At 43.8% G+C, this 27,555-nt stretch overlaps 1 pseudogene; it reads right to left on the reverse strand.

Annotated features, from left to right (window-relative positions):
* Positions 1-543: 543 nt before the first annotated feature.
* On the reverse strand, positions 544-5,979 carry LOC110549924 (large ribosomal subunit protein P2-like; annotated as a pseudogene).
* Positions 5,980-27,555: the final 21,576 nt, after the last annotated feature.

The raw sequence follows: 27,555 nt of genomic DNA on the forward strand, positions 1-27,555 counted from the left end.
ACCCATGGCTGAGCGTTGCTTAGGTGAGACTTTCAAGACAACCCCTGGATCAGATAAGTTTTGGTATGAGAAAATTGACTTGCTACAGGTGCCTTTTTTGTGTAACAATAAGAAGAGCTTCTAGCAAGCTGTCAGCGTTCAGTCCTTGAGAGGCTGATCTCTCCCTGATGTCAGGAAGCCCAAATTCATCCTGCAGTGGCCCAGACCCAGACAAACGTAAACACCAGAGTAGGAAGGGCTGGGGAGTCCTGAAGTGGTTAGGGTGTGCATCACTCCTTTGAGGGCGCAGAGTTCAGTTCCCCTGCGTGTGACATGCATACTCATACATATGTGTGAGTAAAAATAAAATAAAATCTTCTTAAAAAGATACTTTGATAAGGACATGGTAGGGAACTTTCTTAGTGACTGAAAAGAATTGAAACTGCCTAGGAAGTGAATGATTTCAACAGCATCCTGTCTGGAAATACCTGTTTTGCTTTTTTTTTTTTTTTTTTTTTTTTTTTTTTTTAAACAGAAAGGCTTTATTCGTAGGGCAGCAGGAATTTAATCAAACAAGCCAAATCCCAAGTCATCATCTGACTCCTCCTTCTGTCTTTCTTCTCTGCTGCAGCAGGGCAGAACCAGCAGCAGGAGCTGCAGAACCAGGGGCAGCAGAAACAGCCCCAGCCCCACCGGGGCAGGCACACTGGCCAGCTTGCCAGCACCCTGAGCAATGGCATCCTCAAGGTTTTTTCCGTTCAGCTCACTGATGACCTTGTTGAGCCTGTTGTGGGCAGCCTCGATGCCTGTGATGTTTAGTTAGTTTCTTCTGGATGTCTTTGGTTCTAGCAGAGGAGCTGCCCCAGAGGGCGGCCACTTGCTAATTTGTGGTTTGTTTTTGTTTTTCAAGATAGGGTTTCTCTGTGTAGCCTCGGCTGTCTTGGACTTGCTTTGTAGACCAGGCTGGCCTCGAACTCACAGAGATCCGCCTGCCTTTGCTTCCATGAGTGCTGGGATCACTGGCATGCGCTACTGCTCCAGACAATAAGTTTTTAAAAAAAATCATATTAATTTAATCATAATTGCATACCACACATTTAAAAACCCATAAAAGTTTTCATGTGCTTTTGAAAATGGTGTGAAGGGCATCCAGGAGAGAAGACTTACTGTAAGTTCTGCTTGAACACTCCAAATTCAATATAAAATTCATAACTACATGGAGAAACGAGGGACATTAACTAACACTCAGAGGACAGACTGGGATAAAAGCCTCCTTTACGCCAAAGCTTGCCCGAGGCACACAGATTGGCTGTATTGACTTTGGCACACGCCTCTACCTTGCTAGGCCAATGAAGTTAACTGGCATTGAAAATTAAATTAATAACACAACCCAGATCCCTCTGCCTTTCTCTTTCTCTCTTGCTGGGTCATGGTCTGATCTGGATGAATGTGGCGAGACCCTCTGTTTTGCATTCATTCCTGCCTGTCTCTGGGTCAGGACCCGAACAGCCCTACCCCAAGGAGAGGCCAGCCGCCTGAGGACACCATTCATCTTAACTGTGTACATTCACAGGCCCTTAGTGTCCATATAAGGAAAAGAGAACTTATATTTACTCAGCAGAACATGCCCAATAAATAGTATTTGTTTACAGTTGTATGTATATCCGGTTAATCCAGTTTGAAGGAAAAAAAAAATATCACATGGCTCCGGCCAAAAAGATCCTGCAGTGGGGGTGAATGTTTCAGCACTTGCTGGAGTGGCTTTGACCTTGCAAGCTTGAAGGAGACAAGCCAGGTGTGCCCAGGAGAACCAGGGACAGTGGAAGGATACAGAGGGCACAGCTACCTGTTGGGACTAGACCTGAGGGGGTCAGGAAAAGGTACGGGTTTCTGAAAGCCACAGAGTCTGACCTGAAAGGGCCTTAAAATGTTCTCCATGAGCCTGAGTTTTCTGGGTAAGGGGGCATAACTCCTGAAAAGGCGTGCCAGAAAATGTGGCCGGTTAGGGACAAAACCAACTCCCCCACGCAGGTTTCTGGACTCCCCATCCTGAAGTCTTCTCTCTCACTAGAGTTTTGGACCTTGTTAGGAGACGAAGGAGGCAAACCATAGCCTCACTCCTGATTTCTGGTTGACTCTGTGCAGAGGGCGTAGCCACTGACCCAGGCGACCTGGCTCTAAGAGCTCAGGTTTCCAGCAGAAAGGTGAGCCCTGGGTGCTTTCATTTCTGCAAGGAATGCCACAGGAGGTCTGTTTTCACCTGTCCTACATGTTGCCTTGGTTCTTGGACCTGTCGGCCGCTTTGTTTCCTCTCCTACAGTCTGTGAGCGCAGCCGCAGGCACGGTTTAGCAATCCCAGAAAGCAGGCCGATTACTCTTTTTTTTGTTTTCTCTGAAACAGGGTCTCATGCAGCCCAGGCCTTAACCTCACAATATAGCCAAGGATTACCTTGAATAGGAACCCTGATAGGTAGAAGTGGAAGCACTTCTACCTCCAGAATGCTGGCATGATAGGCACGCACCCCTACATCTAGTTTATGCACTACTGGCTTTCGAACCCAGGACAGTGCTTACCAGGCAATCGCTCGGCCAGCCCAGCTCAGCAGCCAAATTATTATTTTTTTTCCTTTAAGATTTTATTTATTTTATGTATCTGAGTGCTCTATTTGCATGTACACCTGCATGAGAGGGCAGTAGAGGGTGTAGATGGTTGTGAGCCACTCATGTGGTTGCTGGGAATTGAACTCAGGACCTCTAGGAGGAGCAAACAGTGTTCTTAACCGCTGAGCTGTCTCTCCAGTAGCATCAGCCAAATTCTTTAAGCATTTGAGTTGGTCTCTTTCAAATAGTTCTTTAAAAGTGGCTGAGCAGGTGGCTGTTCCCTGTGAAACTGGAAAAGCCAGGTTTCCTTAATGTGCTGGAGGTTAAGAATCCTACCAATATGGTATATGAAAGTACAACAATTAAGACTAACTTCTGGCCAGGTGGTGGTGGCACACACCAACTCTCTCCAGCACCCTCCCAGCACTCTCCAAGGTATAGAGGCAGGAGGATATCTGTGAGTTCGAAGCCAGCCTGGTCTACAAAGTGAGTCCAGGACAGCCAGGGCTACACAGGGGAACCCTGTCTCGAAAAACCAAATAATAATAATAATAATAATTAATAATCAACAACACACCAGAGTGACTCCTGGGGCTGTGATGGCTTAGGCAGCACTTGCCACACAAGCGTAAGGACCTGTGTTTGGACAACCCTTAAGTACCAGCATTAAAAAAAGCTGGTGTTTGTCTATAATTGCAGCTCTACGGAGTTTGCTGGCCAGCTGGTTTGGCCAAATCAGTGAGTTCCAGGGTTCAGTGAAAGACTCTGTCTGAGGAAATAATGTAGACAGACAATGAGGAAAACACTTGACTTTGACCTCTGGCCTCTACATGTCCAAGCACTTAGATGTGTAGGCTGACGTGCTTTCTGATTGAATCTGAGTGTTGAAGTGTTGTGAATGTTAAAGACAGAGACATATGCTGAAATGATTTCTTTCCCTTAGAATTTTATTAATGTCACATGATTCAATTTACACATGAGTTGGACCAAAATTTCAGAACCCATCAAAGTCATATATGATTCCCTTTATCCCATGTTATCATATCAACCACAAAATGAATGCCAAGTCTGATGATTTATTACCTCTCCTATTATTAAGTCATATTAGGTTAAATTTTATTTGGCCACCTTTGTGTGTCTGTTCATCATTTGCACACATGGTCCTGGAAGCCAGGAGGTGGCATCAGATTCCCGGAAAATGGATGGTGTGAGCTGCTATCTGGGTCCTGGAAACTGAACCCAGGTCCTCTGGAAGAGCAGACAGTTCTCTTTACTGTTGAGTCATCTCTCTAGGCCTTTAAAGATTGTTTTAAAAATTAATAGCATGTGACTTTTCAAAGGAACACACAATTAGGAAAACAGCTACTATCTTAACCCTGCCATGCCCCACTTAATCACTCTTGTCTATCTCTACCGTGTATTCCAGATAAGTGCAGTATTAGTGCATCTGTGATAACAACGCAGCATAATACTGAAGGCACCTATGCAATATAGAAGACTACTCATACTCCTTTCTACATACTTTACAGCGTGTATTTTTATTAGCGTCTTGTGAGTAGTTTTCAATGTTGACTATTACTAGTTTACAATATTATTTTATATCTCTGTGTACACATCCATCACACGTATTTCACTAGTGTGTTACTCGCAGATGATAAATTGCCTCCAAGTTTCATCTATAACAAATGGCACTTCAGCATCCATCTGTCAAAATAGATCTCCCTGTGTGTCCTCTGATGCTTTCCTGTCAAAACTTTCTGAAGTGGAAGGGCCTTGCTAGAAGGCCCATTTCCTTTAAGTATCCTGACACACATCACTAAGTTGCCCTGAAGAAAAGATACACCCTAAATCCATGCGTGGTAAATTTTCTTCGCAATCTTGTGTGCACTATCTCTTTGCTTCACAGTTTATCGAGATGTAATTGACAAGTCATGAAACCCACTCACGGTCGGGAGACAGTTCAGTGAGTTTCAGCCAGATGTTGTACAACTAGCAAGCAACACAATCTAGTTTCAGGACAGTCTCCAGGCTTTTGGAGTTTGTTTGTGAATACATAAGTGAAGGCAGTGTAATGATTAGGTTTTATGGATTTTATATATATATATATATATCAAAAGGCGGGACATTCAGTCATTCCAGGATGTTTTCTTGTGACTATTCTCAATCAGTTTTCACAGGAGAGACCTGAAGCCTATCACTGTGGTTCCTATTGTAAGTAAATATAATGCTATAACGGGACTTTCCTCAGACCACCAGCTCCCAATAATGACACGGAGACTTTTTATTAATAGGAAAGCTCGGCCTTAGCTTAGGCTTGCTCCCAGCTAGTTCTTGACTTAAATTAACCCCTTTATATTAATTTATTAATATAAATTATATTATTAATTATAAAATTGATATTAATGATATTAATATAAATACAAATTTATATTAATCTTTGTCTTTCCACATGGCTCATCACCTTTCCTTAGTCTCTTAGTCCTGGCTGGTGAATTCCCCCCATCCTCAACTCATCCCTTCCCAGAAGCCCTGCCTTACTCTCCTGCCTCAGCCCTCAGCTGCTCAGCTCTTTATTAAACCAATCAGAAGGTGCTGAAGGGACCATTTACAAAATATGACACACCTATATGAATAACAATACCAAAGTCTGGCCTGTCATCAGATCCCTGCCAGAAGACAGCGTTTCCACAGCGCACAAAAAGTTCATACGAATATCATGCAACTACATAGATAGCCCTTTGGAAACTTAACCACGGTGTCTCACATGTTGAGTGTGTTACATTGCACTGTTGGATATCGTTACACAATGTAAGTGTGTCACAGTATGTTTACCATTCTCCTGTTTCGAGATTCGGATCTCCGTTTTCTTAATCTGATATTTTTGTTAATTATTTGAAAAATGTACACATGTATGCAATGTGTTTTCATCCTCTTTACTTCAGCTGCTTCCCCCAGTCTTCCCAGATCCACCCTTACCTCCTCCAAGCTTTGTGTCCTCTTTTTTTTTTTTTTTTTCAGTTTATAGCAAGCTGAGTCCAATTTGTGCTGTTTATATACTTAGGGTGTGGAGGCCACAGGAACACAGTCAGTCTACCAGGAGCGACACCCCTAACAACTGGCTTTCCCTCTCTAAGACACCCTCAGAGGTCAACAGCTCCTCAGTTAGGCAGGGACTCACTCCTGAACCCCTTCCCCTCTATGCCAGAACCTTCCCTGGCTTGTTCGCTGCTGTGAGTTCACGAGTGCAGTGGTCCTGTCCAGACACAGAGTGCACGGATTCTCCCCAACCTCTGGCTCGTGCAGATTTTCCATGCCTTCCTCTGGGATGGTCTTTGAGGGAAGGAAGGTGACACAGATGTCCCACTGTGGGGTGAGTACTCCACAGACTTTGTACTCCATACTTACTTTGATCAGTTGTGAGGTTCTGCGTTAACTGCCATCCACTGAACAAGGAAACTTTTCCAGTGAGGTCTGAAGAATGTATGGATATAAGGACATGCATTTAGGGAGCATTTTGATATAGTATCAGTTTAGCAAAATAAGAGTAGTAGCTTTACCCCCTAGGGCCTATGAGCTTCTCAGCTTTAGATCCCTGACCAGATTTATGGTACCAGGCATGTATTTCCTACTGTGGACCTTGCCTCAAATCCAACCAGAAAGTGGTTGGTTACCTGTATAAAATCTGTGCCGCAAGTGTACTCACAGCTTTATCTTGCCAGGACAATTGTTATCAAGGCTCACAGGGCAACAGCTGGGTAAGGGACAAGTCTGGCTGGTTGCTGTTATGTCATTTGTTGGCTTGTTTTAAATCAAGGAGAGATGGTCCAGTGGTTGAGAGCACTTGCTGCTGTTGCAGAAGACCTGTGTTCAGTTCTTTGCCTTTACAGGGCAGTTTGCAACCATATGCAACTCCAGTTCCAGGGGATCTGGCACCCTCTTCTGGCCTCTATGAGCACACACACACACACACACACACACACACACACACACACACACTCACAGGCACATGTACACATGCATGGCACACTTACATACCTACAGGAAAAACATACATTAAAATATTTAAAAAATTTTAAAGGTTTAAAAATTGTTATTATTACATTTTATTTATTGCACATGCGTGTGTACTTGTGATTGTATCGGTGGACAGCAGACGACAGTCTGTGGGAAGCCGTCTTGCGGCTTGGTAGCAAGTGTCTACCCACCCAGCCATCTTGTTGGTCAGTTTCTGGGTTTAGATATGAGTAAGGCTGCAGCGAACACTTACATACAAGTGCTCTGCACGCACATTATTCCCTTTTCTTGGTTAGGCATAGAATTTTTAGGTTATGGAGTTCATCAGGCAGCAGTCAGACCCATATGTCAAAGCTAAGCGATGCTAACTGACACCCAGCGGTCTAATCAACAGGGTGAGGAGAAGATTCAAGGGCCGGATCCTCATGCCCCACATCGGTTACTAGAGAAACTAGACCATGTACTCGCTACCCAGCGGCTTCCGGGAGTTTTCGGTCCTCATACGTCAAGGAACTCGGCTGTCGCTGGTGTGCCACCAAGCTGACTACGCCGTGATCACTCACAAGAACCACAAACCATGGCAGAAAGACCAGGGCAGGCGGTCATCAGAGTCCCTAATCCCAGGGCAGGTCTGCGCAGCAAAGAGAATGAGTGGATGGCTCTTGCACACGTTTCATTTGTGTTTAAACAAAAAACTGGGGGTGGGGTTGGGTGTGCAGGGGAGATCTCGGTGTGGTCTTGTGTGCCTGTAACTCCAATGCCACAGGGTGAGGAGGAGTGGAGACAGGGGGATAACGGAAGCTTGCTGGTTGTCAGCCTCGCCACAAGGTCAGTAAGAAAGCCTGCCTTAAGAGCAAGTTGGAGAACAACCAGACAGGATAGCCAACGTCCTCCTCTGGCTTTCACAACTACACAGACGTGTGCATTTGCACACACACACACACACACACACACACACACACACACAATCAAAATCTCAGCATTTGTACTGGTTTACGTGCTGGGCAGGACCCCGTTCATTCTAACTCCTCTCCTGTATTCAATACTGGAAATAGTTTTCTTTTTGGCTCTTTAGTGGACATATAGTGACACTTCATTTTAATGTTACATTACCTTTAAAATGGCATCACATTTTCAATTACTTGATCACCAATGAAGATAATTTTTTATATAATTTTCTGATTATGAGAATCATCTAAATCTCTTCATAATGAAATTTTCCATACGTAAATTTTTTAAGTTAAAAGGACACTTGTATTAGAGTTCTCTAAAGGAGCAGAACTGATTACGTATGAGATTTATTAGATGTATATGGAACACATAGATGAACTGTATGACATATATGGAATATCACACACACACACACACACACACACGGAATTTATTAGGCTGATTTACAGGCTGTGGTCTAGGGAGTCCAACAATGGCTTATTTCACAAACAAAGGTTGGTGGTTGCTCTGTCTTTCTGCAGTTCCTCTCTGGCACTGGAGTCCTAGAAGACTCCCAGATTGCTGCTGATCTTCAGTCTACCCTGAACCCCAAGGAAGTCAGTTCTGATATAGCAACAGCACAGACAATCTTGCCACGAGAGCAAGCGCAAGCAGGCAAAAAGCGAACGCTTCCTTCTTCCATGCGGCTTTGTGTGGGCTGCCCTCAGAAGGTGTAGCTCAGATTTAGGAGTGAATCTTCCCACCTCAACTATTATGATGACCTAATGCCTTCCCAGGCATGCTGAGCACCTTAGGTTTTACTTTACTCCAGATGTTGTCTAACTGACAAACAAGTGTTTGCAACAGCTCCTCATGCCTTGTATAAGATTGAACTGTAAACTGGTTTTAGAGTATGTAAATACAATGTGGCTTATGTAAGTCCCCCTCTCTCTCAAATGCATCGTATGTTGGTAGGGAGGGAACACACGTTGAAATTTTCCCACAAATTTCAATTTCATTATTTAACAAATAAGGTCAGATGGGTGAGGGGAACTTCAGTTATGGGATGAGCCATGCGTGTAGTGTATGGCCTGGGAATATAAGAGAACAAGGCTAGAACCACACTTTGTTTTCAACTTCAGAATTGGGCAAAACTCTATTCTGTTAAAACAGCAGCAATAACAACACAACCGTTCTGATGAACTGATAAAAAAAAAGAGGTTTGTTTTGTAAACAAGGAAAGGCTAAGAGAAGCAACAAAGAGCTTTGAGCGGATTGGTCATTTCACAGTCACTTTCTTTTGCGGGTTGATGATAGGCGATTCAGACATAATGGATGGGGTTAGCCGTTTGTAAAGGTTAAAGCAAAGAATGCTTTGAGGAATTTGCTTTTTATCTCTCCTTATTTCTCAGACGTTAGGTGACACTAAGTTAGCTGTGGTTTGGTGAGGTGGGCCTTTACTCTGAGCACATCTTGAGTTTTGAGGTGATCTGTTGGTGAGCGCAGGAGGTTAGCACAGAAAATACCTTCTTATAACTTACATTTAACAAGTACAGAATATGCTTAACTTTTCTTTTAATGACACAGAGGGTCTGTACCATTGCCTGTCACTGTTACATCCTTTCACTGCAAACTGAGGGTCTGAAACAAACATTGGGACACTGATCCTTGACAGACTGAATCTTCAGAATGAAAAGCTGGGGTTGAGAGAAACTGGAAGAAAATGAGATATACTTTGCATACTTGTTTTCTTTGCTTTTTTTCCCAATTATTTAGTTTTTCATGAATGTGTGCATGGATATGCCAGTGCACACATAAGCATGTGCATGTATGTATACATGTATGTGTGTGGTGTGTGTATCTGTGTGAGTGTATGTGTGTGGGGGTGTCTCTCTGTGTGAGATGTTCTCATTGTAAGCTGCATTCAAGCTTCTCTGTAAAGAGTCACAAAACCCAATGTGCAATAAATTAAAAAAAAAAAAAAGAAAGCTGAGTAATTCTAATTCTCCAGCAGGAACAACACAGCCAGAAACATATTCATCTACACCGTAGGTCCACAGGGAAGCTCAGAGCTCCAGCTGCTGCAGAAGCAACCACAGCCGAAGGGACGAAGCCACTTGAACGTGAAGGAGGGATCCTAGGAGCCTGTGACTGGTGACAATCAAGATTTAAATAGATATACCTTGGCACTAAGACAACAGAATAGCTAGGTAGAAGGGCTGGCCCTCCACACTCCCCCCAAAACAAACAAACAAAAACCAACAACAAACAAAAACCTGAGCCAGGTATGATTAAAACGGATGAAAGAATAAAGGAACAGTGACAGGAGAAACGATGGCTGAGTGATGAGTGAGTGTTGGAGTAGGGACAGATACTCACACTGACCTGGACACATTACAAGGAGAGGCAGAGAGCAGCTGGAGAAGGGTCGTGGGAACCCTGTCATTTACTGGTAAAGAAGACAGCTCCACACAGGGAGGTGGACTCACCCTCGGTCTATAGAGACTTAGGGAATTCTGGAGCAGGGGAGCAGGAAGATAAAAAGCCAGTGTGGCATCCCTGTTAACTCAGTTAACTGTCCACAGTCTGGGATCTAAGAGCCCTGAGCCTGTGGTGGGGCCCGTGATAGTGACGTGGAAATGCTTTCTGTCCTTTCGTTACCCTCTCCTTGAAGCAGCAAGAATTTCATCAAGTACTTTTCTTCACAGGAACTATTCCTGCCTCATCAGCATACTTTCCTATGGCTTCATCTTCTTTCAGGGAATAAAGATGTAAACGTAGAAGGGCAAATTCCATTGCTACTACTTTCTGTTGCTTTTACTTTTTAGATTGGAGGTATTCTTTATTTTCCGAATGCTCTCAGCAGAGAGCACAGATACAGTTCGCGCTGGAGCCATTGAAGCTTAGCAAATAAGGCTGTTTTGCTGTTTTATTAAACACTGCTGTGTGTGTTATCATTGGTGATATGGAACCTAATTTTATAACTAAGGAACTAATAATATTTTAAAAAGTGAATAATGGTATAATGTCGGCCAAGTTGCAAAGTTAGAAAAGTAAAGACATACTTTCTGTTAAAAAACAAAACAAAACAAAGAAAAAAACCCCCAAAACCCAAGGCAACAACAGAACAGTTAAGAAGTAGAGCTCTGTTTTAGCAGTGGATTACTTACTTGGCTGGGTTTAACTCCCAGAGCTGCAAAAATAAAACAAGAGTTAAAACCATCACATTGAGAAGAAGTCATTTCTATGGTTATATACTAACTTAACTGAAATACATGTTTTAATTTTCTTTTCTCTCTCTCTCTCTCTCTTTTTTTTTTTTTGAGACAGGATCTTACTATGTAGGCTTGGCTAGTCTGGAAATTATTATGTAAGCCAGGCTAACCTCAAACTCACAGAGATCTGCTTGCCTCTGCCTCTAGAGAGCTGAGATTTATGATATGTATCGCCATGCCCTCCTGACTGGTTTAATTTTCAACTATTCAAAGCCAGAGATTCTGAAGCATATAATTTTTTTTTTTTTTTTTTCTGGGAGGCTAACTTCCCCGGTGTACCTTTTGAAGTTTAATCTTTTTTTTTTTTCCTGACAGTTTTGAAGATAATAATTAAAATACCACCGTCATCACCCCACCCTCTCTCTGGCTTATTACAAATCCCAAGGACTATAACAGTGATGTAGCTGAGGGCTCATTGCCGGTGAGATGCCATGGTGGGCACCTGTCTGGTCTCACCTCAGCTGCTTCGTTCAAATACCCTGGAACGACTATAGGATCATCAGCTCCACTTTACAAAATGAACAGAGCAAACCTAGGAGGACAGATATACCTTACTCAAATAGGTGTGGCTGAGATGTTGGAGCTGGGCCTCAAGCTCGGGTTCTTATGGAACAGCAGACTTGCAACTTTTTCTCTTGTTTCCTGAGAAGGTCCTGGGCACTCTTCAAGAGGCAGGGAGCGTCCTGCTGTTCTTGAGTGTCCCTCTTGTCCAGTGAGTGACAGTCCTGAGTGCCTTGGCCAGCAACCAGTCCTCGGGGAGAGATGGTATTTCACTCTCCCTGTTGATTGTTTTTTTGTTCCTTTCTCTTTGCCAGCATAAGGTGGTGCCAATAAGAGAGCCTAGCTCATGGAAGAGATGCCAATAAAGCTACCACAAGAAGATATCCCCAAGCCGGGCACGGTGGCACACACCTTTAATCCCAGCACTCAGGGAGGCAGAGGCAGGAGGATTAGTGTGAGTTCAAAGCCAGCCTGGTACAAAGGGAGTCCAGGACAGCCAAGGAAACACAGAGAAACCCTGTCTTGAAAGAAAAAAAAAGATATATCCAATAATGACAATTTTCTCTGTGTGGACCATGGCCTCTGAGAAAATTCAAAGAAGCAGCAGCATAGAGGACCCTGAGGAGATTTCCCATTCCTAGGAGAGACGATGAAGCATAGAAGGACAGGCTCCTGAAGGTTGTCAAGCAAGGCTGGCTGGAAGTTACCACGCCTGACTTTAGCTCAGCCTAGCAAGAGAAGCCAGCCGGTCTCTGGACAGAGCCTGGGAAGTAAAAGTTCTCCCAATCCGTGTGAAAGCCCAAACCTGCAAGAGGTTGTAGAAAAAGACCTAAACGCCCAGATTTAAGAGTCGGACCTCCTGGCTCATGCCCTAAGTTACCGGCTCTGTGCCTCAAACTCCTCGTACGAAAGGAGAGCAGGGTACAAGGAAGAGCCTGCTTTGGGAGATTATTTGCAAAGAGTGCAAGATCATTCTATGAGACAGTTAGCAGAGTGAGAGCGAAGTTCCTGTCGGCGATAAACACGTGTATGAGGACCCTCCAGCAGGGGTTGATTTGCAGCGTTAGCTGTCGGCTACAGGGAGCTGTATCAGCGAGCACATCTTCATGCAGGTGAGGGCACCAGTGGCCGAGTTATAAATCATCGCCTCCGTTTTATAAGTGCACCTGCGGGAATAGAGTTTCCCTGTCCAAGGACAGGTGGGGAAATCTTAACTCAGGCCTCCCTCAATTGCCAGAGGTTACGCCACAGCTATTTGCAGTTTCAGATCTCAGGTGGAGTCCATTCTCCCTTTTAAAGTTGGTGGCTGGGTGACGAGGCTGAGCAGCACGGAAAACTTTTTTTTTTTCAGGGCCCCGAATAGGAGACAGGAAGATAGGCCTGCAGAGCAACTTTACAACCTGGTCGGGGTTGGGGTGGTTTCAGATTTAAGGTCACAGAGCTGAGGGAAGGGACAGGCTAAGGAGGGCGGGGGACGAGTCATGTATCTTCTGTGAGGGGAGGAAGAATCCCAGGTATTCTGGCGATGGCCGGCGTTTGTTTTGTTGTTCGCTCACTTCATAGCTCTTCCCAGTCATCTCGGAGGCAGTAGTTAATCTTGGTGGCCTTGGGATGGGGAGGCCATTTGGCGTGTAATGTTATCTCTTGTTACTCTGGCAGCCATCCTAAATCTAACCGGCTTTGATAAGCTGCCTTGAAAAGGAAGGGCCGGCTCACAGAACTCCTGCCCTCAGAGACGAGAAGTAGGCCTAAGTAGACCTTCAGCTGGGACATCTAGGCAGTTGGAGACCGGGGCAGGGTAGCACAGGGTCTTTGTTTTCCAGGCTTAAGGAGGTATGTATTCTCATGAGAGTGCACAGCCTGGCATGGCTCCGTGCTTTGCAGCCTTCCCTTGGTAAAAGGAGGTGTGAGAGCTAAGGTTTTGTTTTAAGTTTAAATTGTTGTGCCTAAGTAATCTAGAAAACAAAAATACCTCTAACCTGTGAGACCCACCTGCCCAAGGACGGATAACTTCCTGGAATGGAGGCTGTCATGTAAGAGAACAAGTCGTGGTTTTCACTTCTGTAAACATGGTTGGCTGCCCTAACAGTACAGGTTGTGCTTGGTCACACGTAGGTAGGAGATACATAGGCAGGAAATATGGTAGGCTTGCCCCCAGTTGGATAAAGCCTGGATGTCCGTAGCCTGTGTCTTTTTGCCTTTATAAGAGCCTCACTAAAGTAATTCTCAGCCATTTTCTGGGAATCCTAGGTATGGATCTGGCCAGTGTCCATTTTCCTGGCTAGTATTTAAGAAATCTTGGTTCAAACTTGGCTCAAAACTTGTGGTAGTGCTTTTGTTCTTATGGTGGGATTAACAAGCTACTTTGTTTGAAAGTAGAAACTTCAAATGCTTTAATTTATAGAGGCCGGGCAGGGGATTGGAGGGCCGGAAGGGAAAAGGGGGAAGGGAGAGGGGCGGGAAGATGGAATCAGGGAGAGATGGGTGATAACTAGGAGGACATGATAGACAATAAGGCAAGTTTGCGGCCAAGCTAAACCACTCCTGACCATCCAGTTCAGCCCACATGAGCCATATGCGGAAGAGGGTCAAAGCTTGTTACGTTCCTAGAGAAGGTATGGACCTATGTTTTTATGTTGAAGTGCATTAAAATGGTCTATGTTGACCCAGGAAAAGAGTCCATCTTATGTTCTCTCCCATGGGTACCACACCTCACCATGATATAATCAGGACCTAACACTAATGCAGTCAAAGGAAAAGGCATTTTTACCAATTCAAGGATCCTGCATAATTGCCCTCTTATTGTCACCCAGGTATGTACCCGACTGTCTCCTTCACTCCTGATGGCTGTTAGTTTCCTCTCCAACCATGTCACCACTAGAACCTTCTGTAAATAGGATCACGTAATTTGTAACTTTGGGGTCTGAAGTTTTCTGACTCGGCACAATTACGGAATGATCTGTCCAGGTTTTCACATGCGTCAATGGTTTGTTTTCTTTCATTGTTGAGTAATAATCGACAGTATGGATAGATACCTTCACCTGCTGTAGGACATCCTGATTGCTTCCAGTTTGGGACTTTTGTGAATAAAATGATTGAAACATTTTTGTACAGGTGTTTCTTTTTTTTTTTTTTTTTTTTTTTTTAATGTGTGTGTCTGTGTCTCTCTGTGTGTGTGAACAAATTTTCATTTCTCTGGGATAAATACTTGAGAACACAACTGGTTGGTCATTTGGAAGCTACAAGCTGTCTGTAGCACTCTGTAGCACTTTCACAATTCCTACAGGGAGGTGTGAATGACCGAATTACCCACCCTCTCTGCCTCCTCACCAGCGGTTCACAGTTTTTGCTTTAGCCATCCTGATAGGTGTTAGGCCAGAGGTATTGGGACAAAAAGCAAGATGACCTGGGCCAAGAGGTGCCTTCCCTTTTCTTCTGACCATGAGCCAGTGCTTTCAAAAGCCCGTGCAAAACACTGAACAAAGCCAGCTCCTAATTCCAGATTCCAAAGTGACCACTGTACCTAAGACCAATCTACAGTGCTCTAAACTCACCAAATAAGGCTAGGACCCCAGTACCTCACCTACATGTCACAGTTCCCCTGTGCCCACTCCCCTTTAAGAAGCCCGTGCCCCAGCCCAGCCTTGGGACTTTACTGACCACCTCCTGTGAGGTCAGTGAACTAGCCTGAGAGCCCCATGAACCTGCCTTTTTACTATAAGTTTGGCTCAATTCAATTTATTATGTAGGTGGAGAAGCCATTCAGTAGGCGTGCCAGGACTTCTTGTGGTTTGAATTTGTACACCCCTAATGGCTTGTGGTATTGAATATTTGCCTATTCATGTCGTATTTGCTATCTGAATATTGTTCTTGGTAACATAACTGTATACACATACACACAGCAAGAACGAGAGAGAGCAAGATCGAGAGAGACACACAGAGAACTATGATGAGTGTGGGGACACATACCTGTAATCCTAGTGCGAGGGGTGCTAAGATAGGAGAATAGAAGCCAACATGGGTTACATAGTGAACAGGCATTTAGGGTCAGCCTGAGCTACATAGGGGGCCCCTGTGTACGGGAGAACAACCTGAAAAGGTCATATATATGGCATACTTGTGTGGGTCTGTCTCTAGGCTCTTCATTCTGCTCTGTTGGTATATGCATGTATCCCATCGCCAGCCCCTCTCACTTAGGCTCTCTTTGGTGTCACTCAGCATTGTGCAGTTTTCCACACATCGCTACCGATTATGTTTTGTTAGTGTTATACCTAAAGATTTTGTTTCTTTACAATTACAGATGATATTCTATTTTTAAAATCTCATCACCCACTTATGACGTGCTGGTAAATAGAAATAGAATTGATTTTTTTTTCTTGTGTGCTATATCAAATTCTGAGACTTTGCTGAAAAAAAAAAACATATTCACATGAAATTTTCCTGGCTGGAGTTCAGAATTGCTCAGGACTGAGGAGTTGCCCACATCCCCTTTTAAGCACTCTGTAGGGATTTCTGAGTTGATGAGATTTAGGTGGAGTTTAGACATTGGCCGTGGTGCCCAAGGTGGATTGAGACTTTGAGGTCCTTACCCAACCCTAAGGCTTCTCTCCATTTTTCAGAACCTTGTGCTGTTTTATTTATAGTATTCATAGTGTTTAGTGGGAACTAGGAGAAAGGATGTTTATTCATTTTTTTAATGGATGTGGACATCTCATTTTTAATGTTAGAAACTAGTCATAATGAAAACTGGGGCATTCTGGAAAAGTCTGTCAAAGAGATATGTAATCAGTGTCTAGCCTGAGGGCTATCCATTGTGATTTCATGTTAACACAAGGGCACTGAAAGAGGAAGAGAGAGAGAGAGAGAGAGAGAGAGAGAGAGAGAGAGAGAGAGAGAGTGCATGCTCACTAGTGCTTGGTCAACAGGTGTGTTAGGAGAAGGGGCTGACAGGTACCTTTGGGGCTTTTGGGGCACATGGCCCAAAAGGTCAACACTTCTAAAACAAACACCTCAGGTTTCTATAGGGCACTTCCAACTTCTATGAAATGCAGTCTATTTAAAACTATGCTCAAGTTTGTTAGAGGTACTGTGTGTGTGTGTGTATAGGTACTATTTGTGGATGTCTTTTTTCAGGATTACAATTTGATCATGTTTTTGTTAAAGGTACTATTTTAGAACTTAATTATTTCTTAAATTATCCACTTAGAAGATTGACTTTATTCTGATTATAAGATTACTATAATTCTATATTAGAAAACTAGAAACATTTAGACAAGGAATAGAAGAGCATAATATATCCTCAGGCTCTTTATTTACAGACCATTGTTAAAACTATGGTGTATTATTATTATTATTTTAGTATTTTTGAGACAGGGTTTCTCTGTGTAGCCTGCTTCAGGCTGGCTTTGAACCCACAATGATCCACGTGCCTCAGAGATCTGCCTGCTTCTGCCTCCCAAGTGCTGGGATTAACAGTGTCTATCTCCATGCCCAGCCTTTTTTTTTTCTTTTTTAAGATTTGTTTTTATTTGTGTATGTGTATCTCCGTGTCTATGTGTGTATAGCACATGAATAGCACCTGGAAGACAGAAAAGGGCATCAGATCTCTTGGAACTGGAGTTACAGGCAGTTGTGGACCACCTCATGCATACACTGGGAATGAAGCTGGACTTCTGGAAGAGCAGCAAGTGCTATGAAGTACACAGCCATCTCTCCAGGCCCCATGACAATTCTTTATTTGCTTTCTTTTTGTTTTCCCTCCATCCATTCCTCCTTCCTTCTCTCCATTCCCTCTCTTTTTCTGTTTCTCTTTCTTTCATTCTGACACAGGGTCACTGTGTAGGCCAAGCAGCTGATCTTGAACTCATCCTGGAGTTGTCTGGTCTGGAACTCCCCATCCTCCTGCCTCCACCACCCTGAGCTCGAGAAGGACAGCTGTGTGCCACCATGTTCAGCTTTCTTGTGCACTTTTAACCATGTTTTGAACTACTTTTCTCCCACTTCAATTTTCCATATATGTGCTTTCCCAGCTTTGAATATTTTGAAAAAAAAAAAAAAAAAAAAACAAAAACAAAAACAAAAAAACCCAAAAACATGGTTGTAGTTCCCTTCGTGAGTTCTATGATGCAAAATTCAGCAACAGTTTTACTGTTGAGCATCGTTACTATTTTTCACTACTATGAACAGTTGTGTGACCAGAACAGAAGTGATGTTTGAGCAGGTTTCATTAGTTTCTGGAATTATGATTGTTGGGACAGGAGTATTTAATTTATATCATCAAATCGACCTCCTCAAAGGTTACTGGTTTACATACTCACGTGCTCTGAGAAGAGCTCCTGCCTCCGCTGTTAGCGTGGAGGCAACGGGTGTTACCGCTTTTAGACTCTTTGCAAGTTCTATGGGAAAAGAAGCTGTTTCATTATCTAATTTGCCTCTATTATGCTACAAATAGTACTAAATATCTTTTCTCCTTTTTACCTTTTAAAGTTTGTTCTGAGAGTTGCTTTTTGTTCTCAGCGTTCCCCCCCCCTTTTTCTTTTTCTTGCATGTCTTGTAAGAACATCTTTCTAGTTCATCATTGCTTTTTAAATTTTGTTTGTGATGCCACCTGACAGGGAAGTCTCCAAATTTGAATTTATTACAATGCTCTCATCTTGGGAGTCCTGCCAAGCTTCTGTGCTTCAGAGGCCTTCTATGTTGGTCCAGTTTTCCATTTTTCACGTTAAGCAACCGCAAAAAATTTAATGAAATCTCATTGAACAACAACTGTTTTAGTATACATTCTTATGCTTGTAGGTTAGGGGTTTGGGTATGGCTTGGCTGGTGATTTCTGTACATCACATGGTGTTGCTAGAATTTATTGCATTATGATCAGTTTATGGCTCGGCCACTTTGAAGAACCCAAGATGGAGTACATGTCTATTCTCTTCTTGTTGTGATCTGTGATGTGGGTTCCATAGAACCTGGGTTCTATGGAAGAACAGCCAGTGCTCTTGACCACTGAGACATCTCTCCGGCCTGAGCTTATGTTCTTTCACTTTCTTTTCTCTTCTCCTTCACCCTTCTCCTTTTCCTCTCCCTTCTTACCTTTTTAAAAATAAGCATCAATTCTATAATTCACCTAGAAAATAATTTTATATAGATATGAGAGACAAATTCGATTTTTTTTCACCTAGCAAATGATTTCATCATGCCTTTATCTGTGGCTGTGCATGTTCACAGACACCAGCGTCTGTGCGAATAGTTATTCTGCTGGTGGAATGATAGAGGAAAAGAATAAAACCTCTCCGTTTCCTAGAACTCTTCATTCCCCACGTAGTGGTTATGTCCAGCCTGCCATCTGAGAAGCCGCCAACATCCCCAGCTTGCTTTTTGAACTGTTTTTTTTTTTGGCTGGAAGGGCACTGTGACATGAGGCCTGGTTGTTGACCTAATTTAGAGGGTTTTCTACATTTTAATCTACTTCTTAAAATAGCAGGTTCTCCCACGACGGCAGAGTTGCATGCTCTCTGGGCTGTTGCCCTGGGTTATGGCTGAAGAGACCTTGTTGTTTCTAAGTGACATATCTCTTGGGGGTGATCGCTTCTGAGATGAGGTAACTTGCCTATTGGACTATTTCTGGTGGGGAAAGCATTAGCTCACTTTGATGAACATACTTGGTCAAAAGAAGTGGTAAACTCCAGAACCACGGAGATGTTTCCCTACAGCCTCTACCTCAACCCTAAGATCCCATCTAACCTCGGCTCACTCAGTGCTCCTCCATTCCTAAAGGAAGGCTTTCTACCTTCGTCTCTATAGTTTCCGTAATCAACTAAGTTCAGAGCTGAGCCCTGTGTCAGGGCTTGTGAAACAGTGTGTTCTTCTGCTCCATCATCTGTTTTATTACTTGCTGTTGATTAGGGGTGTTGAGTTCCTTGGGGCAAGTTTAATCTATCATTGTCAGGTACCCCCAAACAGCCACCAGCAGCTGCAGCTGCGGCAGCAGCAGGGGGAACAGTAGCTGCCCCTCTTGGGGCTCTGGCATCTATATACCCTCTGAAGAGTCCCAAGAATTCTAAATGTAAACTATTTTCAGCTGGTTAAAATCACGCCCCTGCCAGAGCATGAGACAATGCGATTAGCTGCTGTGGTCAATCTGAAGCAGTCCCATATCCCACACCTGGGATCAAAACGAAAACATAGTCCTATAACATTTCTATATTTAAAAAAAAAAAAATTTCACTACAACTCCAGACCTCCTTATGCCAAATACTACGAGCCATGTAGTTAGTACACAAAGGAGCAGAAACTCCAACCTTAGTCGTGTCTCAGTCTTTAAACCCAGGCTGCTCTTGTCTTTCATCTTAACCCCCAGCTCTTTTGCTGAGGAGTGTTTTCACCGCTCTCCTGTGGACAATGAGCGTGTATAGCAGCCTATGCTCTGGTTTACAGGGTAGGACACCTGCTTGAGGACATGTAATCCGTCTGGCAAGAACTGCACATTTGGAACTCTGTCCTCCCGACAGTTTACAACCTGTTGCCTCTGCTTTCAGCCAGTTTCTGCTTCCTGGGGAGCCCCATTCCCTCATTCAGCACACCGAAGTGACATGCTTAGTGAAATAGCTGGCTGAAAGATTCTTGGGGTGTCGCCCCCTCCACCGCCCCATGAGTTTCCCAAGCAAGTTTATTCTGCAGGATCACGGCACGGCTTCTTTTCCAGAGAAAAGTGTCCCCATGTCTGATCCTAGGACATGTCTTAGTCATCCCTGGAGCAAGGAGTCACAGGAGGAAGAGATTTCACAATGTGAAATTGTACTCTGGTCATTGCTGAAGAATCTGGTCGGTTTTCGACTCATCTCGTGGGTGGAAGGCCCTGCAGCTGGGGAAGGTAGAGGGTAGCATACGGGGACTTCCTGCAGGAGCAGGAGTGGGGAATTCAGAGCAGGCTTCCTGGGTTCGTTTGCTGAGGCTACGTAACAAAATCCCGCAGACAAGGAGACTTCAGCGTAGCACTAGAAGTCAAAAGTCCAAGCCAGATCAAGGTGACTTCGCTTGGCTTCTAAATGGCCACCAATTTTCTGCGTCTATATATGTTGTTTCATTTGTACGCGTGGGACCCTGGGACCTCTTTTTTTAAAAACAAAAACAAAAACAAACAAACAAACAAAAAACAACTCTGACTTCCTCTTTTTATAAGGATGTCAGTCAAGATGAACTAGGGTGTACCCCAGGAACCTCTTTATTAACTGAATTGCCTCTTTAAGGGTTATGTCTCCAGATACAGTCACATTCCAAGGTACAGAGGATAACTGCAAAAAAAAAAAAAATACATGTAGGAGGGAGATACTTCCTTGTAGGTCTCTTCTGGGCACAGGCAGCAACGGAGATCCAGGCATTCAGCACCTGTGGCTCTGCCCCCAATCCTGAGAGTATAAACAGGAAGGAGAGCCGGAGAGCCTGAAGCTCAGTGAAGGGATAATGAGTCCCCAGTAAGGCAGCAACCGGATCCTCATATTTTGCGCTTAATAAAAATCTTAGCGAAGGAAACTGACAAACGTGTCTTCAGGATCCAACAGTTCTCATATATATGTCTGTTCCCCCCCCCCCAAATCTTTTCAAAAGAATCTTTAAAAAACCTGTCCTGGGGTCTCCCGTGAGAAGCAGCACCGCATTCTTCCTGGGGGTTCTGTCCTGTACCAGTCTTCGCTTTTATGCGGGACATGGATGTGGGCAAACCTCACGAGCTGCCATTGCAAGAGAATCTTCTCACGGGAGGCGAAGACCTGACCCAAGCTTCTGCCTATTCCTGCCACCCAAAGGCTGTAAAGTCATCTTGAGCTAATGCTTTCCGGAGGGCTTTCGCTCCTCAACCAGGTGGTAGCTCTGAGTAAAGCAGGGTCATTGTGTTGCCCCTGATGTTCCCAAGCCTGACATTATTCTAAGTTTACCCATCTCCCACTTAGAGATGACCTAGTCATCAGACCCTGTTGGTTAGCTACCAGGAAACTATCTATCATGCTCCCCCTCCCCAGCCCACTTTCTTCTTTGTTATTAAGATCTGAACTTCGTTTGCCCATCTCTGAAGGTGAAAGTTCTTTTAAAAAACTCAACTTCTGTGCGACCACAGGTACATCCTCATTGCTCCAGGCCAACAAACATGGCCTCCCTCTGCCTAAGGGCTACCACATCACTGGCAGCTTATACAAAAGCTGGCTAAAGAGACACCAGGAGGCTTCTGATAAAGAGATATAAGGTAAAGACATTCCCTTTCATCATCATCATTTTTTTTCTTTTGTCAGTATGTAAGACTTGACTCACAGCAGGTCTTAGGGCTCTGGAAAGAACTGCAAGGTAGAGTTGATTTGTGATATTTCTATGTGGATGAATTATCCCAATGATTCAAGACTTGAGGCTCTAGCTCAAGACTTCCCATTTTCCATTATGCAAAAAATAAAAAAATAAAAAAATTAAAATCTAACTTTTTTTTTTTTTTTTTTTTTTTTGGCTGTTAGTCTACTGTCAGTTGCTGGACAAAGTATCTGACAGGGCTTCTGTTTGTAAAGTTAATGTTGGCTGGGTTTTTCTCTTACATATGAACAAAGAAAAAAAGGCAAGCATATCTGACTGATGGTTCTGGCTGGTCTTTTTCCTAAAGATGCTTCAATAATTCAGTGATCTGGTTCTTAGGAGAGAGGTCCTAATTTCTAAAGGCAGATCTGGTTCAGGAAGAGTACAAGCAAGAGGTGTAAAAGAACTTTCTCCCCTCTGGCAGGAGGAAGGGCTCTCTGTGGATACCTTATGGACAGCGAGAAGAAATTTGAGTGTGCGTTAGTTGCTTGGGGTTAGTTCGAATGAGCATGACCCCAGAGCATGACTCTAATCTTGCCACGCTGGGCTTGAGTGAAGGCCTGATCAGTGACCTGGGCTGCCTGGTAGTAGAGGAAATAGTGTGGGGCAGGGGAGTGCTGACAAGAACACACCTGACGTTGTAGGCTCCAACGTGAGACAGTTCACAAATTTCTATGCCAGTCACTGTGCACAGCATGTGTCAGACACTGTACCAGCTGCTTGACAAACAAGGAGACATGATCATTCCAACGAGGAACATGTAGTCTGCAGCACAGGCCAGCCTCCAGGCAGCCCCCTCTCTTCCCACTCCTGTCTGTCAGCCCCAATCTTGATGCCCTGATAATTTGGACATCTCCCTCCTCCCACTCTTAAATTATAGTGTTGCTGGGGTATAAATTATTCATGCCATCTGCTCTTACACACATCCATGAGGTTTCCTTGTTACCAAGATTCAGAAATAAAGTTAGTTAAAGACTGTCAAGAGTTACTGAACACCTACTATGAGGCAGGCAGAGGGCAAGGGACGCACAAAAGTGGCTAAGATATAATGCACATTCACAGAACAGGGCCCAGGTGCTGTTAAGTGCCCTCCATACTAGAAACCAGAGCAAGCAAAGGGATGACAAATAGCATCTGAATGGTGCAGACTATAAGTACTAGGGGAAATTAACTCAATTCAGCACAGTCTATTATTATTATTATTTTATTATTATTAAATTGAGTAACGTTAACAAGCACTGAATCAAGCTCCTAGGACACAGGAATAAAGAAGTGCAAACTCTCCTTCCAGGAGTTCACTACGAGCAATGATGCAGCGCTGTTAGTCACCTCAGTACCATTTGCTAAGCACTAGATTTCCATACAGTTCCTCACTTAATAATTAACTTTACCGCATGAGGCATCTGAAGATTGTGTAACGTCCACAAGATCACAGAGTTAAGGTGACAGGTGAGAGATTAATGAACAACCTATTTACCAGTCTTGTGTATAGCAGGTGTAGAATGGACAAACTAGGATTTTTAGGCAGGAGAACTGGGATAACAACTAAAGAGACAACCACAAAACTATCATATGAATAGGTTGGCATAATGTTCTTGCAGAGGATGTATAGTTTACCCTTGTTCATTCAAATGCTGATTTCTCTACATCACTATCTGCTTTCAATCCACACACTGCCTTGTGATGTTTATTCTAAGTATCTCCTGTCTCAAGTTTGTGTGAATATATCCACCATTTGTTCTCTGTAATGACAATAAAAGGCAACTGGCCAATGCTGAGCAATGCAGAGAATAGGGTGGGACATCTGGGTCCAGGGAGGGGAGGAGAGAGAGAAAGGGAGTAGGATATGGAGCCATAAGGAGAAGACTGGGAAGCATCAGAAGAAACGAACTGGACCTAGGAGATAATTAAAAAGCAACTATAATGTGGGAAATCTGAATGGGAGGAATCTAGACCAGCTTGGAGGTATAGGATAAAGTAATTATTGCTCAGTATTGTTCTCCAGGCTAATCAAATAAATCCTAGCCTCTCTATGTGGTTATTTGGGTATATAGCTGGTTAGGGAACAACCACTGCCTTACTAATAATAGAAATAAATATTAAATGTTAATAAATATTCTACAGATAGGTGGCTAGAAGGTATAGTGGCTCAAGAAAGTGGCAGTTGTAGATTCTTCTCTCTGGTCTCGGTCCTCCCCAAGCTGTAGAGAGAATTTTTGGTTTCTTTAAAAACACAGAAATGTTATAGGAATATGTTTTTGTTTTAATACCAGTGGTGGGATACGGGGCTGCTTCAGATTGTCAACAGCAGGTGACTGTGATTTGCCTCGTGCTCTAGCAAGGTGTGATTTTGCCAGCTGCAGACAGTTTCTACAAGTGTATGATATTTGTAATTTTGGAGAATTGTTGAGAAGTCGTATTAACTCCAGAGCCCCAGAGGGGCTGTGGTGGCTGCTGTTTCTTCTCCTGCTGCTGCCGCTGCTGTTGCTGCTGCTGCTGCCGTTGCCGCTGCTGTTGCTGGTTGCTGTTGGTTGTGGTTTGTTAAACGGTCATATGCAAAGAGAACAGAAGAAGAAATTGACCATCTTGACGTTGAAGATCAAACTTGCCTCAAGGAACTCGATGCCCCCAACGAGCAGGAAGTAAGTAGTCTAATGATAATGTGCCCTCTTCCCCTTTATCCTTCTTTCTCTCTTACCTAATGTTGGGGGGTTGGAAGTGTGGAATAAGGGTGGAGAAGGGTGGTAGATAAAGGAACCCAATAAAGTAGCCAAAAAAGCTAGTTATACCAAGCCACATGTAGCTGGCAAAATTTATAGAACCAGGATGAATCTCCTCCTCTTGAGAGGGCTGCAAGTCCAATTAGACAACTATTGGTTACCACAAAGATATAAGTGCCGCGCTATCGCACCAATGGATCGGTCCTGTCTGGCCGGTCATTGTTGTGGCTCAGAGGCTGTACTGGGTAAGACTACTGATTTATTTTTCTCCCTTGATGTCTTGCATAGCAAATTCAGGCACTATAAAAGCTAGTCCCCAGGGAGAAGGCTTCCAGGTCACTTCTGCCTTGATTCCTCCAACTCCTGTGTCTGAAGTGTGTGGCATCTTCCACAATAGGTTTTTACCTTCAAGTTCTGGGAGACAGCCAAGGGCGATGGCAATAGCTTATATTGTTTAGGCATTTTCTTGGGCTCCCTTGAATAAGACCTTTTGATCGGGGGTTTCTCCTGCCAAGCCCTGGTGTTTTTGTAAAATAGTCTATAGCTCTTGTGGGATTATTGTCACCCCTAGTGGTCTACCTGTTTTCACCCATGTGACCTAACTCTACTTAAACTCCATGCATGCATACATACTGACTATGTGTATCTTTTCCATAAATACATCCTCAGTGTTCATTCCTCCCTCCCTCCCTCTATATGACTTTCCATCTTCCCTTTATAGCTAAACTCCTTTTACCTTGTTTCCCCCATTTTCCTCTTTCATACTGCTTGTGCCCTGCTATTCTCCTCTCCAGAGCACTCTCCTCATGATCCCTTTATACCTCCTTGGTTTCTGAGTTCACTCCAGGTTCTACACTCACATCTGAAGATTTGGAGCCAGGATCTATAAATATGAGAGGACACACAGTGTTTGTCTTTCTGGATCTGGGTTGCCTCACCCAGCATAATATTTTCTAGTTCTATTCATTTCCTTGCAAAGTTCATTATTCCATTTTTCTTTTCAGCTGAATAAAATTCCATTATGTATATGCAACATGTGGTTCATTTCATTATCCATTCATCAGTTAAAGGACATTTATGTTGTTTCCATTTGGTAATATTGTGAATAGGACAGCAATGAACATGGCTGAGCAAGTATCTGCAGAGTATCAAGTCTTGGGGGGTATATGCCTAAGAGTCGTAGCTTGACCATATGAAGGATCTTCTTTCAGTTTCTTGAGATTCTCTACACTGGATTCCAGAGTTTGTAATCCTACCAAGAGTGAACGAAGGTCCCCCTTTCTCTGCATCTTTGCCAGCATTGCTGTCAGGTTTGTTTGTTGGTTACTTTTTAGACATGGTCTCACTCTATAGCCCCAGCTGGCCTGGAACTGACCATCAAAGTCATAAAGATCCACCTACTGTGAAGGTATTTATCACCAAGCCCGGCAACTGTTTTCTTATCTTACCAATTCTGACTGAGATGAGATGACATTTCAAAGTAGGTTTAATTCTCATTACCCTAATTTAATTCACATTACCCAGAAGCTACGTTTACTGAACACATTTAGAGCTATCTCCCAGCCATTTTTATTTCTTCTTTTGCTAACTTTCTGTTCAGATTCTCAGCCCATGCTTTAATTGGATCATTTATTGTCTGGATTCTTTGTTTTGTGGGCTGTTTGTGTATTCTGGATACTAATTCCTTAGCAGAAGAGTTTTTTTTTTTTTTTTTTTAATTCACAAAATGAATTTAAATGTTTATATTCTAAGCTGTTCAGGAAAATCAAGTAACATTAAAGGTTCGGGTAATTCACAGAGCATTATCTGTATAAATCAGCCACACTAGCTAGAATGCTGAAGGAGGTGAGTGAAACAACCTGCTGGGACTCAGCAGCCACTACTCCCTGACATGGCTTCACGGTATCTAAAACTTGATGGTTTCTCATTTCACTCATTTGATACAATAAGCACAGGGCTCAGCTCAGAACTTTTCAAGAGTCCCTTCAATACTTGAGACATGGCAAGCAGGTAAATGTAAAATACGAACCCTCAGTGTCTAAAAGGGAAGTAAACACTATCCATTGAAGGCTTCTTTTTCACTTAGTCAGCAGCCATATAACTGGGTTCTCACCGAGTTTATTTTAAATGTATGAGCAACTGCATCTTCAGTGCTTGATCTGATGAAGAGTGGGACTTCCAAAGGACGTTCTTGGAGCCAGTGGCATCTTTGTGTAGTCCTGAATATCTGTGAAGATCATCAGTGGGCCACAAAGGTATTTGCTCTTCTGAAGTTAAAACTTACATTCACTGGTTGAAATCAAACATCGTGTTTATTTTCACCTGGATTACTAAATGGTCAGGTTTTACTTTTTCCTTTCCTTTGATGTTCACCTAATTTAAATGAACAGGCTTACTGTATTCAACTAAAGGGCTTGGGAAGGCCTGTCCTGTCTGCTTCTACCTCCTGGCCTTTGTAATGAGCTGCATAATATCTCAGAGGGTGAGTTACCAATACGACCCGCCATTCTTGTGCAGTGCTCCTAAGCATCTCAGCCACGACCCTGGGGACCCTGGGGATGCGGGGATGCAGCGATGGCTAAGCAGAGGCTCGCAAACCTGCCCCGTGAAAGGTCCTGCTTCAGCCGGATCTTGGCTTGCTCCTTCCTTCCACGCTGAAAACTCTTATTCCGACCTGGAAAGCCCCTGACAACTCGTCTGGTGAAGTGTGAGTCGGAGGCCTAAAAGCAAAACCAGAGAGGAAGCTGCTCCATCTCAGAAGTGGAATGCCACTGGGCATTACCTCTTCCCGGACCAATTACCCCACCTCCCCACAGAGCTGGCTCTGCTGGTGGGCGAGGGGAGGCGGGAGGGCCAAGGCGCAGGTGACCATCTTCTTCACGGAAGGCTAGGTGCCCCGTCTTCAACAAACTCAGAATGGCGGACGAGGGTAAATGGGAAGAATCTGCATTCTCCGTGCCCTTTCCCAGCCTTGGAGCTTTTCTTCTTTGGAAGCTGCTGTTGTGAGGGGGAACAGTCTGACCCAGCTGCTGAGGGTTCTTCTGGTTGGGTTACTATTGTGAAAGCAAGTGAGCGCTGCAGAGCTTTAGTCTCTCTCTAGGACCTTGCAGTCAAGCTCTAAGGGGTGGTACTTAGGGAGTAAGTAGGTGGAGCCCTTGGGGACTGGATGTGTGTGTGTGTGGGGGGGGTGTGGTATGTGCGTGGTGTTT

Source organism: Meriones unguiculatus, chromosome 11, assembly GCF_030254825.1.
Source record: "Meriones unguiculatus strain TT.TT164.6M chromosome 11, Bangor_MerUng_6.1, whole genome shotgun sequence".
Taxonomy (NCBI): Eukaryota; Metazoa; Chordata; class Mammalia; order Rodentia; family Muridae; genus Meriones; species Meriones unguiculatus.